This window comes from Hippopotamus amphibius, chromosome 9, assembly GCF_030028045.1.
Source record: "Hippopotamus amphibius kiboko isolate mHipAmp2 chromosome 9, mHipAmp2.hap2, whole genome shotgun sequence".
Classification (NCBI taxonomy): Eukaryota; Metazoa; Chordata; class Mammalia; order Artiodactyla; family Hippopotamidae; genus Hippopotamus; species Hippopotamus amphibius.
The window spans coordinates 60,020,689-60,035,569 of NC_080194.1; the positions used below are offsets into that span (position 1 = coordinate 60,020,689).

At 38.4% G+C, this 14,881-nt stretch overlaps 1 pseudogene; it reads right to left on the bottom strand.

Annotated features, from left to right (window-relative positions):
• Nucleotides 1-3,516: 3,516 nt before the first annotated feature.
• LOC130829383 (UPF0711 protein C18orf21 homolog) lies at nucleotides 3,517-4,169 on the bottom strand (annotated as a pseudogene).
• Between the last annotated feature and the right edge of the window lie 10,712 nt (nucleotides 4,170-14,881).

Below are 14,881 nucleotides of genomic sequence, written 5' to 3' on the forward strand. Positions count from 1 at the left end.
ACTAAAAACAAAAAGAATTGATAAATATAAATGCACCTTGTTAGGGTGTCTGGGTGGGTGTCAGGAGATTTGTATTAGATCCAACTTAATTAGCAGTTTGACTCAGTCTTAGAATGGTGTAAATAGTAAGGGAAATTTGCAAATTAGGCCAATTTGAGAGAGATAGCACACACTAAGAAAAATAAATAAATTGATTAGAAAAAGAAGTAGTAGGAAAAAGACTGCTGAACAAATAAAAGAGAGTATGGCCTTGCCAACTTCTTGACTTTCGGCCTCTATAACGGTGGAAGAATAAATTTTTGTTATTTTAAACCACCCTGTTTGTGATACTTTGTTTTGGCAACCCAGGAAACTAATGCATAACAGAAAAACATGGCTTTGAAGCCAGATTGACCTAAATTTGACTCAAGCAGCCTGTCACTAATTAGTTCTGAGTCACTGAGCTAATAATTGTTTTGGTGCCTTTTTCAATCTCTAAAATGGGCTTAAGGAAAACCCCACACTGTGAAGTTTGAAATGGATAATTTTTTTTAGTATTTATAAATAAAAAAAAATCTTATTTATCATTATTATTGTAGTTGTTGCAATTAAGTGAAAGTATACTGGTGGATCTTCTATCTAAGGAGCATTCCTAAAAGAAGTCAAGTTTCCTATTGAGAAAAACATCATAGACAGTTAACACATCAGTCTGACTACTTCCATGTGCTTCTGGCTGAATTTGGAGTCTCCTCCTAATCTTCTGACTATAAAATATAAATTAGACTATTCTATAGGGATGATACTATCCTTAGTAAACATCTATCCAATCATGGATTTCATCCTCTGTTTAGCCTGTTCCCATCTCTCCACCTTGCTGGGATCATAGGGATGACATCTCTCTACTCACTAACAGAGAATTTATTCTACAACAGCAATTGAAACTGCAGCATAGCTCTGACCAGCCCAGAATGGAACAGAGCCAACATCATTAACAGGACAGGCTCTGCAGCTAACGGCTGCTTGTTTTCTCCTGTCAAGTTTCTAATTCTTAGGGTGAGGAGCTAGGTGAGATGAAGCAGAGCAGGCTTTTAGAAAGCTCTTGACACATGGGTTCCTTGACTGTAGCCTAGGTAGGATCAATAGAAACTTGTCACACACACACATACAATCCTGCTCAAGGTAATGAGCATTGACTAATACAATTTTATTTGTGCCTCTGCAAAATGTTTCTGGTAGAAGGTCAGTGTTTGTGGGCAAACGCTTGCCTTGGTATTTATTTTCTCGTAGAGGTTGTTGGACAGCTCGCTGGGGTGGGATCATGGAAACACTGAAAACACACATACTGTATGTAATTTCCTCCCACCACTGCCCACCTCACACACACACACATACACACATACACACACGTTTATCAGAAAACTCTTATGCTTAAAAAGAACAGGTAAAGAACATGGGAGTCTGAAGTCAGCCAGATTTGGGTGTTCCACTCGTTAGCTGTGTGACCTTTCAAAACCTTAATTTTATGATCTGTATAATGGACCAGAAATTGGAAATTAACAGTGTGAATCTCATAGGCTTTTGTTGATTTTTTTACAAGTCTAGCTCCTCCTTTAGACTGACTCTTTTAAGGAGATGTTCTTCATTTTATTTCTACATCTTCAGCATCTAGCATAATAATTGGTACATGTAAGACATTTCACACTTGCTGAATGAAGGCTAGATGATGCTTAAGTCAGGTTTGTTCCTTATGCAGTGTGTGTTTTTCCAAGTCACTTCACTTCTCTCAAACTCTGTCTCCATAATGTGAGAATTATAATAGACAATGTACAAAACAATGTCTTAGGTCTTTGCCACTGTTAATATTCATGGTGTCACTGGTTGTTCATAGTGAGGGAAAAGAAGATGAAGTTTTCATATGATAGTTTCCTTATTTGGATTTATTTTCATAGCCATTGGACTTTTCCTCCAATGCTTGCTCATTTGTATCCAATAGCAAATACTCAGCTGAATAAAATGGAATCCAGCAGAACATGAACTATTTAGAGGAACCTCAGATCTTTATTTGAATGTCTTGGTGTGGTCTAAGAGAGTTAAGGATGAGGAATACATCATCACTCACCACTTTCTCACGATCTACATAGGCACTATCTCGATAGTTTTCACCTTTTTTGTGGAATAATCACATTTCTTTGCCTTTTGGGGAGAAATCAGAATAAGCCAAAATGACACTGCTTTAGGCAAAACATATGCTTTGTATTTATCACACTTTTCAGCGATACCTACATTGTCTCAATTGATAATTCATTTTAAGCCATTCCTGTTACATTCATTTCTCCCTTTAATTGACTATATCATAAGCAGAGCACTTTGGACTATATCCTTCCTCCCATCCTGGGCTGAAGGAATCGGGAAAGAGTAGTTCTAATATTTTCTTCTTTCACACTTTGGAAATTGGTCAATTCTAAGCTTAGGTAAGGCAAAGCAAGCTAAATAGAGGTATATATTTTTTCGACTGGCAAACAAGGATGCAAGCTTGCACTTTAATTGAGGATTCAGAGAGAAGGCTCTGCGGTGTTATGAGGTGTCATACTTGCAGGAGACACAAGTGGCAGCTGGTTGCTGTGGAGGTAGCAAATGTGCAAATTCACTAATTAGAGAAATGCAAATTCCAAAGACGTTCTGTTATGCCCGGGAGCCATGCTGAAGCAATCATCATAGGGAGGAGCCTAAGAGTACCCACCTTTGGGGGGTCTTGGAGCCAAGATGTGATTGGTGTACATGTACTGGTACACACTGAAGCAGCAGCTACTGCTGGAGATGCAGCCAGGGTGAACACAAGGGACATTTCAATCGTGAGGGCAGAGAGAGGAATCTGATGGGTCTTTAACCTGGGTGACCTACTTGTGAACCATTTGACATTACAGAATCCCCTGTATTCGTATACTCTGTCCTGTCTTTGATTCAGTCTTAGATAGTACAAGGTGCAGAGTATACTGGTGATATGGGAAGGAAATGGGTTAAATATGTATGTATTCTTTTCATTTCTGAGCAACTGACCAACTATGAGAACAAAGGGATTAAACTAGGGAATTCCTTGGCAGTCCAGTGGTTAGGACTCCATGCTGCCACTGCAAGGGGCCTGGATTCAATCCCTGGTCTGGGAACTGAGATCTTTCAAGCCACGCAGGAGCAGCCTAATAAATACATAAATAAATAAAGGAATAAAGGAATTAAACTACTGCTGGAAATATGAACAAATTTAAATACATGCTTGATTGTTTTTTGTTCTGTTTTTGCCCAATGACAAGTAGATATTTTTCCCTTACAGAATGAACTGATTTTTAACTAAATCAAAATAATTGGCTGATTGATTTTTTTCTTTACAGTTTAAATACATGCAGTTTACTGTGTGTCAATTGTATCTCAATAAAAGTTCTTAAAGAAAAAAAAAATAAATGTTTGTTAAAAACCAGTTTTTCTGACTAACTTTAGTTTCAGAAATTACATTAAACATTTCTTATTTTCATAGTCCTTCCTTTACAAAGAAGATAAGAAATTCCTGAAGTCCACCTTTGGATTCTTTTCAGATTCACTCTGACTAAGCAATATTTTTAGTTGAGAGAAGTGTTTCTTTGTTTTGCTCACATTCTCTGAGGAGCAAATGGATGTTGACTGTCCAGATATAGGTGTTCTGAAAATCAATGCTGGGCTCTTGGCCTTTGGAACCAGACATATCATGATTTAGCTTTGAAGAACCTAGAGTCTTTCTCTTTGGGGTCTTCAGGCTGAGTTTACTCGCAGGACTGGTAGTATTGCCCTTCGATGCTGATAGAAAGCTTCTGCTTTTACCGTGATGTTTAACTGTTCTGTTGCATGTTTTACAAGTAATCAACAATACATTTTTGGAGTGTGTGTACTTTTTCAAAATGTTTGCCTCTTTAAAACTGTGTGTATAGTTTCTTGCTTCTTGACTAAGAAGTTTCTGTATTTTGGGTGTCAGTTTGGGTTTTGGTTTAAGGCACACTTGAGACATCATGAACCAGCAACTGGAAACAGTATGGACATGTTCCTTTGAAAGTGCTTTTATCATTATGTGATGAACTGTAGGCCCAGAGGAGATAGCGGGCCTGGCCTGGGCAGCTATTTTGTAAATTGCGCACCGCAGCCTCAAGGTAGTGTTTCTGCCTCATCGCCACCGCCACCTCCACTCCGCTGAGGCCCGCTGACAAGGCTGGCTGATTGTTTTTAACATCAGACTGCCTCAATGTCTGTCTTCTAGTGCTGAAGTCCTTGCTTAAACTCATTGATTATCAGATTGTAGGTCAGTTGTTCTTAGTTTCAAGTTTACAGATTTCATGGAGATTTTTAAGTTGACATAAGAAAATCTATAAACATATCAGAAATCTAGGAAATAGCTAAAATGCATGTGTACATTTTTCTAAAGAGGTTTATGGTTTCCCATATATTAATACAAGGGGTCAAATCCAGCCTCCAAATTTAAGAAAAATGTTATCTTAGTCTTATCACTAATATAGTTTAGGCAGTCCCGAATAAGTGTGTCAGCCCATTGCTCCTCAATGCTCTTCATTTACATTCATTAAAGCAGGATTTGGGGGAGATTACATGGCTTAGAATATATCATGAATATAGACATCAGACTCGTTCTTCACACAGCCCTTAATGTCTTAACCCATATCTCCTTGCTGTATAAGAATCTCAGGTCCCTGCTACCATGATTGCATCTTGCAGGAATATTCTCTTTGCCCTAGGAAACAGGCTGCGGGATGGCCTTACCTATCCAAACAGACACTCAAGAGAGTTGAATAAAGGCCTGACATTTTCCTGGACTAGGAAAATACTGCCTCCTCTCATAGGCATATTTCTGTTTCCTGTTTCCTTTTCTTCTTGTTTCCACAGCACTCAATTCCAAAAGTATGAGTGGTTTTCTTTCTTTCTTCCTTTCTTTCTTTCTTTTTCTTTCTTTCTTTCTTTCTTTCTTTCTTTCTTTCTTTCTTTCTTTCTTTCTTTCTTTCTTTCTTTCTTCCTTCCTTCCTTCCTTCCTTCCTTCCTTCCTTCCTTCCTTCCTTCCTTCCTTCCTTTCTTTCTTTCTTTCTTTCTTTCTTCCTTCCTTTCTTTCTTTCTTAACATAAGTGGACACTAACCTGAATCTAGCACCTCAAAGGCAGTTTTGTATTGTTGTTCTGGCTTCGCTACCTCCTGATTCTGAGACCTTGACTCCCAATTTATGCTGTTTTACCTCTATTTCCTTATCTGTAAAATGAAGGTAATAATCCATGCCTTGTTTTCTTACAGGGTTCTTGGGAAGAGCAAATGATTGTGAAAACTCTTTGTGAAAAGTAAATTTTTTAATATTTATTTTAAAAGAGGTCTATCATAAAATTGTTTACACAGGTAGAGAAAACTACTTCAGACCCTTTATTTTTATGAGTAAAATGGTTCTTTTAACTATCAGGAAACTTGGTTTCCCATGTACCTCTGCTTAAATAGAAAAGCTTACCCAGTGATAGGAGAGTAGGTATGAAGTTCAGTGTTAGCATTTGGGGGTCTGGGAAAGGAAACGATTTTGGTTTGTTCATGACAATTGTGTATTTTTTTATATGATATACAAAGAAATGTCTCCTTATGAATATCTATATATATCTATATATATAGATATATATAGATATATATTTGAAGCTAGTTCTGGTGTAGTTCAGGAGAAGTTAACCTCTATAGCTGTGCCCTCCTGAAAAACATTTTTTGAAAATTATCTATATTGAGAATTGGGAAAACACTGCAAGCCTACTTTTATTCCATCTCATAATGTACCACAGTGTCTTCTAAGAGAGGCTGCCCTGTGGCAGAGGGAGAATATTTGCAACAACTGTGGGTGGGGAGACATGGCAGCTCCCTTAAGTGAAGATCCTTGGTCCCAGCTTCCAACCCATCAGTCAGAAAAGTGGGTTTACTACTTACTGCCCGCTCAGCAGTTTTCTTTGGGCCTATTTGAAGGATTTAAAAAGAAAAAGGGCACTTTTTTATTTTTTAATTACAAACTTGCATCTGTGTTATATAATCCAAAAAAATCTTGTAAGAAATGTATTGCAATTATTAGGTATAAAGGAAGTAATAATCCAATGATCGTTACTTCTTTGTAGTATTATCTCAACTATTTTATTTGTCAAATAGAGACACCTAAACCTCATTAATTCAGGGGCCAGTGATATATAGTTTGAAATTGTTGGGTTAAATTGTTCTGAAGCTAAGCTTTGCATTATATATGAAGAACAAACATTGTGAAATAATAGAAAAAATGTATATAAATATATATCTGCCCCAAGTTCCTGGTAAAGATCTCCTAAAACTCTAGTAGTTTCCTAAGTGATAAGAGCATCTTTTATTTCAATATTTGGTCTTTGTTCCTGATTCTGGTTTCAGAGTTCCTAAATTCCTTAGAATTTTCCAGGTGATGAAAGTATCTATTATTCTAATGAAGTGACTCTGGGTGAGCTCCTGGATAGCTTCAGGATGGGAGCTGGTCACCAGAAAGACCAAGCCATGATTAGAAACTTGGAACTTTCAGCCACATTTTCCATCCTCTGGGAAGAGAAGAGGGCTGGAGACTGAATTAATGACCAATCATGCCTATGTGATAATGCCTCCACAAAAATTTCTCAAGTATGGGGTTCAGAGAGCTTTCTGGATGGTGGAAATATCTATATGCCAGGAGAGTGGTGCACCCCAACTCCACAGGGACAGGAGTTCATGTGCTGAGGACCCTTCCATATCTCTCCCTATGTATCTCCTCATCTGGCTGTCTATCTGTATGCTTTATTATATCCTTCATTATACAATAAACTGGTAAATGTAAGTAAGTTTGCCTGAATTCTGTGAGCTATTCTAGCAAATGATAGAATCCAAGGAGGGGGTAGTGGGAAACTCTAGTTTGTAGCCAAGTCAATCAGAACTTGTGTGTAACCTGAGGACCTACTACTTGCAATTGTTATCTGAAGTGGAGGGCAGTGTTATGGGATTGAGCCCTTAACCTGAGGGGTCTGCACTGACTCTGGTTAGCGTTAGAATTGAACTGAATTGTAAGATACACAGCTGATTTGCAAAGAATGGTGTGGGGGGAAGAAAACCCCACATATCTGGTGTCAGAAGTTTGTGTGTGTGAGTAAAGGAGAAATACAACAGTATTTTTCCCAGATAGATATATTTCAACATTTTATATGGAACAACAATAAAGCAAATCTTACATATAAGTTTATGATATGTTTTTAAAACAAGATCATATAAGTTACTATTTCCTGATAGGTATGAGTAACACCAACTAAATATATCTTATTGATTAAAATAGTCCAGGCTGGACTTCAGCTTATCAACAACTTGTTTTCAATTATTTGGAGTACTAAGAAAATTCTACTTATTAAAGACAAATTGTGAGATTCTATAGACTGAGTTCCCTCCTAAACAGTAAGAATTAGTAAAACTTGGACAAAGGGATTTTATAAAGGAGGTTAACATAAGCAGAGAATAATGTAATTAATTTTATCACAATCTCACAGCAAAGAAATGCTAAACAAGATTAAGCCTTCGGTGATGATAAAATGATTATGTCTTGAACCATTAAATGTTGGTATAGAGTAACCCTTTTTTTTTTTTTTTTTTTAACACAACAGTTTTTATTTATTTTTTTTTTGGGGGGTACACCAGGTTCAATCAACTGTTTTTATACACATATCCCCATATTCCCTCCCTTCCTTGACGCCCCCCCCTCGAGTCCCCCCCACCCTCCCTGCCCCAGTCCTCTAAGGCATCTTCCATCCTCGAGTTGGACTCCCTTTGTTATACAACAACTTCCCACTGACTATTTTACAGTTGGTAGTATATATATGTCTGTGCTACTCTCTCGCTTCTTCTCAGTTTCCCCTTCACCCCCCGCCCCCTCCCATACCTCGAGTTCTCCAGTCCATTCTCTGTATCTGCTTCCTTGTTCTTGTCACTGAGTTCATCAGTACCATTTTTAGATTCCGTATATGTGAGTTAGCATACAATATTTGTCCTTCTCTTTCTGACTTACTTCACTATGTATGACAGATTGTAGTTCTACCCACCTCATTACATATAGCTCCATCTCATCCCTTTTTATAGCTGAGTAATATTCCACCTCACACCAATCAGAATGGCCATCATCACAAAGTCTGGAAACAACAAATGTTGGAGAGGGTGTGGAGAAAAGGGAACTCTCCTGCACTGTTGGTGGGACTGTAAGTTGGTACAGCCACTATGGAAAACAATTTGGAGGTTCCTTAAAAAACTACAAATAGAACTACCATATGATCCAGTAATCCCACTTCTGGGCATATACCCAAAGAAAACCATAATCCCAAAAGAAACTTGTACCATAATGTTCATTGCAGCACTCTTTACAATAGCCAGGACATGGAAGCAACCTAAATGCCCATCAACAAATGAATGGATACAGAAGATCTGGCATATATATACAATAGAGTAACCCTTTATATAGTCTCATACACAGCTTTTCTAAGCCAATGTTCTATATTTTCTTTAACATGGTCTTAACATCAGCCTAATTAGATAGTGGGGGGGAGCGCAGGGTGGGGAGGGGCCTGGATACAGACTCAAGGAGGGCAAATGATTTGCAAAAATTCTATAGCCTCAGGTTTAATAAGAATGAGGCTCTAAGTAAAATTATTCTTCCTCTATGAGTGAATTAGTTCAGCATAATGCTAAGGGCAGTTTAAAAACTCCAGTTCTTGGAGTCAGACAGATCTGTATCTAAATCTATTCTATTTCTTAACAATTATATAATTTTATGAGAGGCATTTATTCTATCTGCACTTGATTTTTTCCATTTATAAAAATGAGTTACTAATAAGAAACTGAAGGAAGTTGGGTATATCAATAAAATAACCCAAGAACATCTCTGGCATATTGTAGACTATTGATAGATGTATTTTAGTGGAGCAGTCTGGCATAGTGGAAGGAGCATGGTTGTACTTTAGATTTGGAGAGATCTGACTTCCAGTGCTGGATTTGCTGATTTCTATGTTTGTGACCTTAGGCAAGTTTCTTCATCTCTCTGTAATCCATCTGTAAGATGCATATTTGTTTGAATAAAATAACATATACAAAAATGATGCATGATGCCCAACATATGGTAGATAGTGCATAAATAAATGTCTCTATTATGCCAACCAGGCTGCCTGCACGTCCTCACCTACAGTTTATAATAAAATTCCAGTACATGCAGGTACAGAGCAGTAACATGACACTCACATATTAATATAATTTACAGGAAAATTTAATTGTCAAAAATAGAAAGCAAATAGTAAGCCTTTTTGGATTGATAAAACTTCACCCTATGTTAGGTGAAGTCTGGGAACTGATTCCTTGAGCTTTATCCAGGATTGTATTCCTGGATCTTACCTCTTATATTTTCACCTGCCTTGGACTTAGAACTTGAATTTTGCTGAACTGGGATCCAGGCCTAAGATGTGTATGGAGATTTCAGCCAGATTTAGAGTTCACAGTCTCCAGAATCTTGATTTCATCTCCCCAAGTTGGCTGTAAATTTTACCGAATCAGAGGATCGCAGAAAGCCAATGGCAGTTTGACCACAGTAAGTCTAACCCTGGCTGTAACATCACTGTCACCGCACAAAAAGAAGATGAATCCTATTTGGAGATATGTGTAAAACACCTATCATAATGACACAAACATGTGAAAGTTCTTGGATAGTCCATCATTACATCATGCCAATCCTTTCTCCGAAGCGCTTTAAGGGAAATCACTTCTCTCCATTTAATTTTCACCCCAGCTCTCCTCACTTTTAGATTCCTGAAATACATTTTCTTCTAGATTAAATTTTGAATTTCTCAAATGTTGTAAGATATTCAATATTCATCAATAAATACAACCTATCTTAGGCACAGTATAGAATATCACTTCAAAATTGTGCTCAGAAACCCACAGCAAGTCTAAGTTAACTCTCAAAAAGCATTTACTATTTTCATAAAGTGTTCCATGCCTACATCTACTAAACTGCTAGTAGTTCCGTTGTTCATTTAATCATTCTGGTCTAATCCAATCAATCAGTCTGTCATCTTATAGTTTGTCTGAGTCACTTTTGGCCTGAAAGAAGGGCGAAATCCCTTTTCCTAGAGTGTCTCCCATAGGTCTGTGCGTTTCAGTATATGTTTACTGAGTACCTACAAAGTACCTGTCTCTAAGCTAAATCCTGAGGATTCAAAAATGGATGAAAACTTCTGTGTGCTCAAGGTGCCCTCAGACTGATGAGAAGACACATGAGTAAACTGATTAGCTGGGCACGCTATTATGAGTGATGTGATGGAGGTACACGCAGGATAGAGTGGGAGTTGGTAGTGAGGAAATGCAGGCAGATTTGTCTCCACAGATGAGCTGAATCAATCTCTCTTTCTTTAATGGAGAGTATGAATTCTAGAGTCAGACTAAAGGATATCATATCCCAAATACTATAAATTGTTTATTTTTATGATTATTTCTTTAATCCACATTCCTTTCATTTTGAAATATACTTTTATACCCTTCTTTTGAATACTTTTATATTAATAGGAGATGGCATTTAAATTTTCTGAACTATAACCCACTGTAATAAATACAATTAAATCCAACATATGCATATATATTTTGTGTAATTACATACAGACATTAATATAATACATTTATGGGTGGAACACTAATCATTTTCCATTCCATTCCACTTTAGTCTATTCTGTTGCTAATAATAGCCAGAAGAGTCCTTCTCATAACCCACTGAATTTAAGTTAATGATATGATAATGGCCTGAGGTCTGTAGTTGGAACATACTGAAGTAATATGGCTAACTAATTAAGAAATTACATAATGTGACAGGTCACACCACAAGTACGTGTAAAGATGCCAAAGGAGGCTAGAGGAAGAAGGACTGATAAGCACATTGAGGGCAAGCACTGGATGATGGTCACTTTTTACTCTATGCATCATTTAGCATTTGTTAGTTCTTAATAAATGCTTGTTAAATGAATGCAGCTGGGTGAAGTTAGTGTCACTTACAATTAACTGTCAAGCATGGCCATTGCGTCTTTCAGGTATGACAAAGAAGACAGGGCATGACACATGGGCCTCCATGCTTACCAGCTCATGGCAGGCATTGTAAGGACACCCTTTTTCTTTGAACCTCGGAGTCTTTCCCAACATAAGGATGCCAGCAGCTGCGACCACCTTCCTGCATCTGGCATGCATGATGAAATCTGCTTTTAGGATATTTCTTTATAGCTTTGTTTGTATATTACTGACAGGTTGACCAGAGGCAGGTTCACTCTGTCTCTCTTTAGACTTTCTCCTTCCTTAAAGACAAGCACAATGTCTCTTCATTCATTTCAACTCCAAAGAGTGTCTAATGGGATTTCTGGCACACAGTGGGTTCACATATTGAGATGATATAAAGTTGTTATAAATACATTCAATTCCACTCTCCCATCAAATGGAACTGTTAAATTGTGAACATATTTTTGCTTTCCTGCTTCATAAAATATGAGCACTCTAATCCCAGATGGCACATCCTCCAGAAACATATGGACAAGACAATTTATAAGGAGTGCTCTTTCAGGAGCTGGTTCCACTTAGCTGAGGAGGCTGTGTGATTTTGCCAAGACCTTTCAAGCAACTCATTGAGAAGGAAGGTGAGCAGGTCTTAGTCATGTAGCCAAGGAACTGAAAAAAGTTTGACACAAACCTCCTTTCTGTAAAGTTCTGAGTTTTCATAATTAGGGAGGGAGTGGAGTAGATTGAGGTGGGAAATCCCTCTCTACAGTGCAGGACGCAAAGACTTTGCAGTGAATATAAAACATGACTCTGTGCTGCTTTTGTTTGTTTGTTTGTTTGTTATCGACAACCAAAATAGGCTATGCTGGTCATTCCAGTCCATGCTCAGCTCAGGGAGGGAGCTGCAAAGAAGAAAAAGGACCTGATATTTACATCTCACTTACTACACACCATTGTCTAAATGTCTGCATACATTTTTCTGTATTAAGGTTGGGGAGTGGTATTCAACTGAAAATAGTTCACAGGTTAATGGGAGTCAAATAGTAAGAAAATCTATACACTATGATAAGGGTTCATATTTTTACTTGGCAATGGGAGCCATAGGATAGGAGTAGGTGTGTATTTTTGCTTCCAAGCATATTTACAGAGTTAAAAGTTGGGTCCTCCCTTGCTGTGTCACCAGAGATAAGAAAGTCTCAAAGTAGGAGATACTGTCACTGCTTTTAGGAGCACAGCACCTCAATGCTTGCCAGAAACAAAAAGGAATGAGTTATGCAAAAAAGGGCCTGACCTCTGTATAAGCAATCCATAATTAATAGAGTTGGGGCGAATTCAGTTTTTAGCTTTCCCCGTGCACACCAGCATTAATGCCTGTGAGCAGAGTCCCAGTGACAGAGCCGGGATATCATCCCTGATGTATCTGACTCTGGTGCCTACAGTCTTTACGTTAAGCTGTGCTGCCTTTCCTGGTGAGCATTCCCTACAGCACCTGATACATACCGAGTGATCAATAAGTGATGCTTGCAAGAACAGGCATTGGATTATTTCAATGAATATTTCAATGAACTATTGCAGTGCATCCCTCCACCACCACCCGCCCCCAGTGAATCTGTGCTCACAGCAGTTTCCCCTGCCATTCCCTTTCCTTTTTGGCCATTGGAAGCTGAAGCTGGAGCTGAAGCAGCTATTTATAATCCTTCATGTTGCCTTTAGACTGATGATCAGGACAGAGTCCCAGACACTTTGCCCCATGCCAGATCAAACAGTCCTCTGAGGTGTTTTTCCAGGTCCCTGTAATATGACAACTAGTATTTATAGGAGATCTAAATCGTGTTTGCACGGTTTAACAAGATGGGATCAGAAAAACTGTTTAAAATATGTAGTGAAAGTTTTAGTGTCTTACAAATACATCACAGCTTTTATTTACTTTCTGTTGTTAACAGAAGTTGAAGCCCACAGAATCAGAAAAACATCACAGAGGCGACAGACTGGGAAGAGTTATCTTGTACTTATAATATGTTCAGCACTGTGCTATGTGCATTATTATGTTATTATTTAATCCCTCTAATCATAAGATGCAGGTATTATTAGTCCCATGTCTCTGATGATAAAACAGAAATACAGAGAAGTTACACAACCTGCCCATGGTCTTGCCCCTAATAAGGGGAAGAGCTCAGGTATGAACATAGATATGATCACCTCCAAAATCCTGTACAGACACAGCCTTTTATTTAAAACCTAGCCGCTGAAAAAGCCCTGCTCATTCTTCTGTAAATTTCTACCATCTGCTGAGAAGCTGGAGCATCATCTAGCCAGAACATTGTCTTATTACCAGCAAATAAATGTCAGAGTAAAGACCATGAAAATCATCTGTTACCTTAGCCTTCAAGAAGTGCATCCACTCCCACCTGACAGTGATGCTGGGAAACAAATAGATTAGCGAGGCCGGAGTCTTTGGGGGTGCATAACCTTGTGTTTCTGAACATTTAACTTGTTAAAATTCACAAAGAAAGACCTTATGGTGCCATCATTTTATCCAACTAACATCATCAGTATGGCTCAAGCTATGGCTTTTTACAGTCACCCTTGCGGCAGTGAACATATGGTTTTACTTCTCTCAAAAGCCTCAGGGCATCTGACGATACCTTTCATGGATAATGGATAAAGGCTGTCATACCAGTAGGTAACTTCTGTTCCATCAGTATTGCCTTCGTGCCAAGAATGCTGAATAAATTCCAGGAGGTTTTGAACTGACCCAGGTCTATTCTGTCAACAGTAACATGCCCAGGAGCAGCAGGGGAAATGTTTCCTGTTTACCCGCATTTTGGAGTTCCTCTGTTTGTATGAGCTTCCTAGAGCAGGAGCCTACGTAACACAGTTAAGCCACAGGTTGTAGCTACCACAATTTCTTAGCTGTTGCTTTGATTGTGTCAGTTTGTTCTTTTGCTACTTCCCCTACTGCTTCTGGGTGAGAAAATGTTTTGTTATAATAGCCTCAAGGAACTATTGCAAGTATATTTTCAGACTATATCTAAAGAAAGTAAAATAATCGAAAATGTTTTTGCACATTATTTCCCAGGTTCCCTGCAGCATCTAAATTATAAATAGCATCACCGTTTATCAGTGCTGATATCTTCCTAGCAATTAAGTGCATTTCTATCTAATCTGTGTTCCATTGTCAATTGCTCAAGAGGGTCAACATCTCCTTTCTGCTCTCTTCCAAGAAATCTTGTAATATTGACAAACAGTGCAGTGGATTTACCAAAGCCCTGGAAATCCACTAAGTTCAGCAATGAATTCTCACTTATTTTGAAGAGGAAACACATGGGTAGTTTTTACACCTTCAAAGGAGGTGTAAAAACTGCCCATGCAAAGAGGGTACACTTTGGAACCAGATCAAACTGGGTCCAAATTCAAATTCTAGTAGAGAATGATAATTGGAATATCCTTTCAGGCTTTAGTCTTAGCTGCTTTGGTCATAGTGGGTCATTTTTGAAGTTCGCTCCAGCAGAAACCATCAGAGGCTTATCCACAGCTGAATTGAAGACTTCCCTGGTACCAGTGGGCAGCTTGCTATTTATTTGAATGGTTGCATTTATTTGAATGGTTCAGACTCATGTGTGCAGCCACCTCTGCCCCATGTGCTAGTGCTCCCCAGAAAAGTTGAGGAACTTTTCATTCCTGTACTACTCTTCTCTCCTAATGCATTGTCCTTTGACCTTTGCAGAAGAGGGCTTTGTCTGGGTGACTAGCTCTTCTCCTCCGTGGCTACATTGTGGGAGATGAAGCTTTAAGTACTCCAGCACCTCTC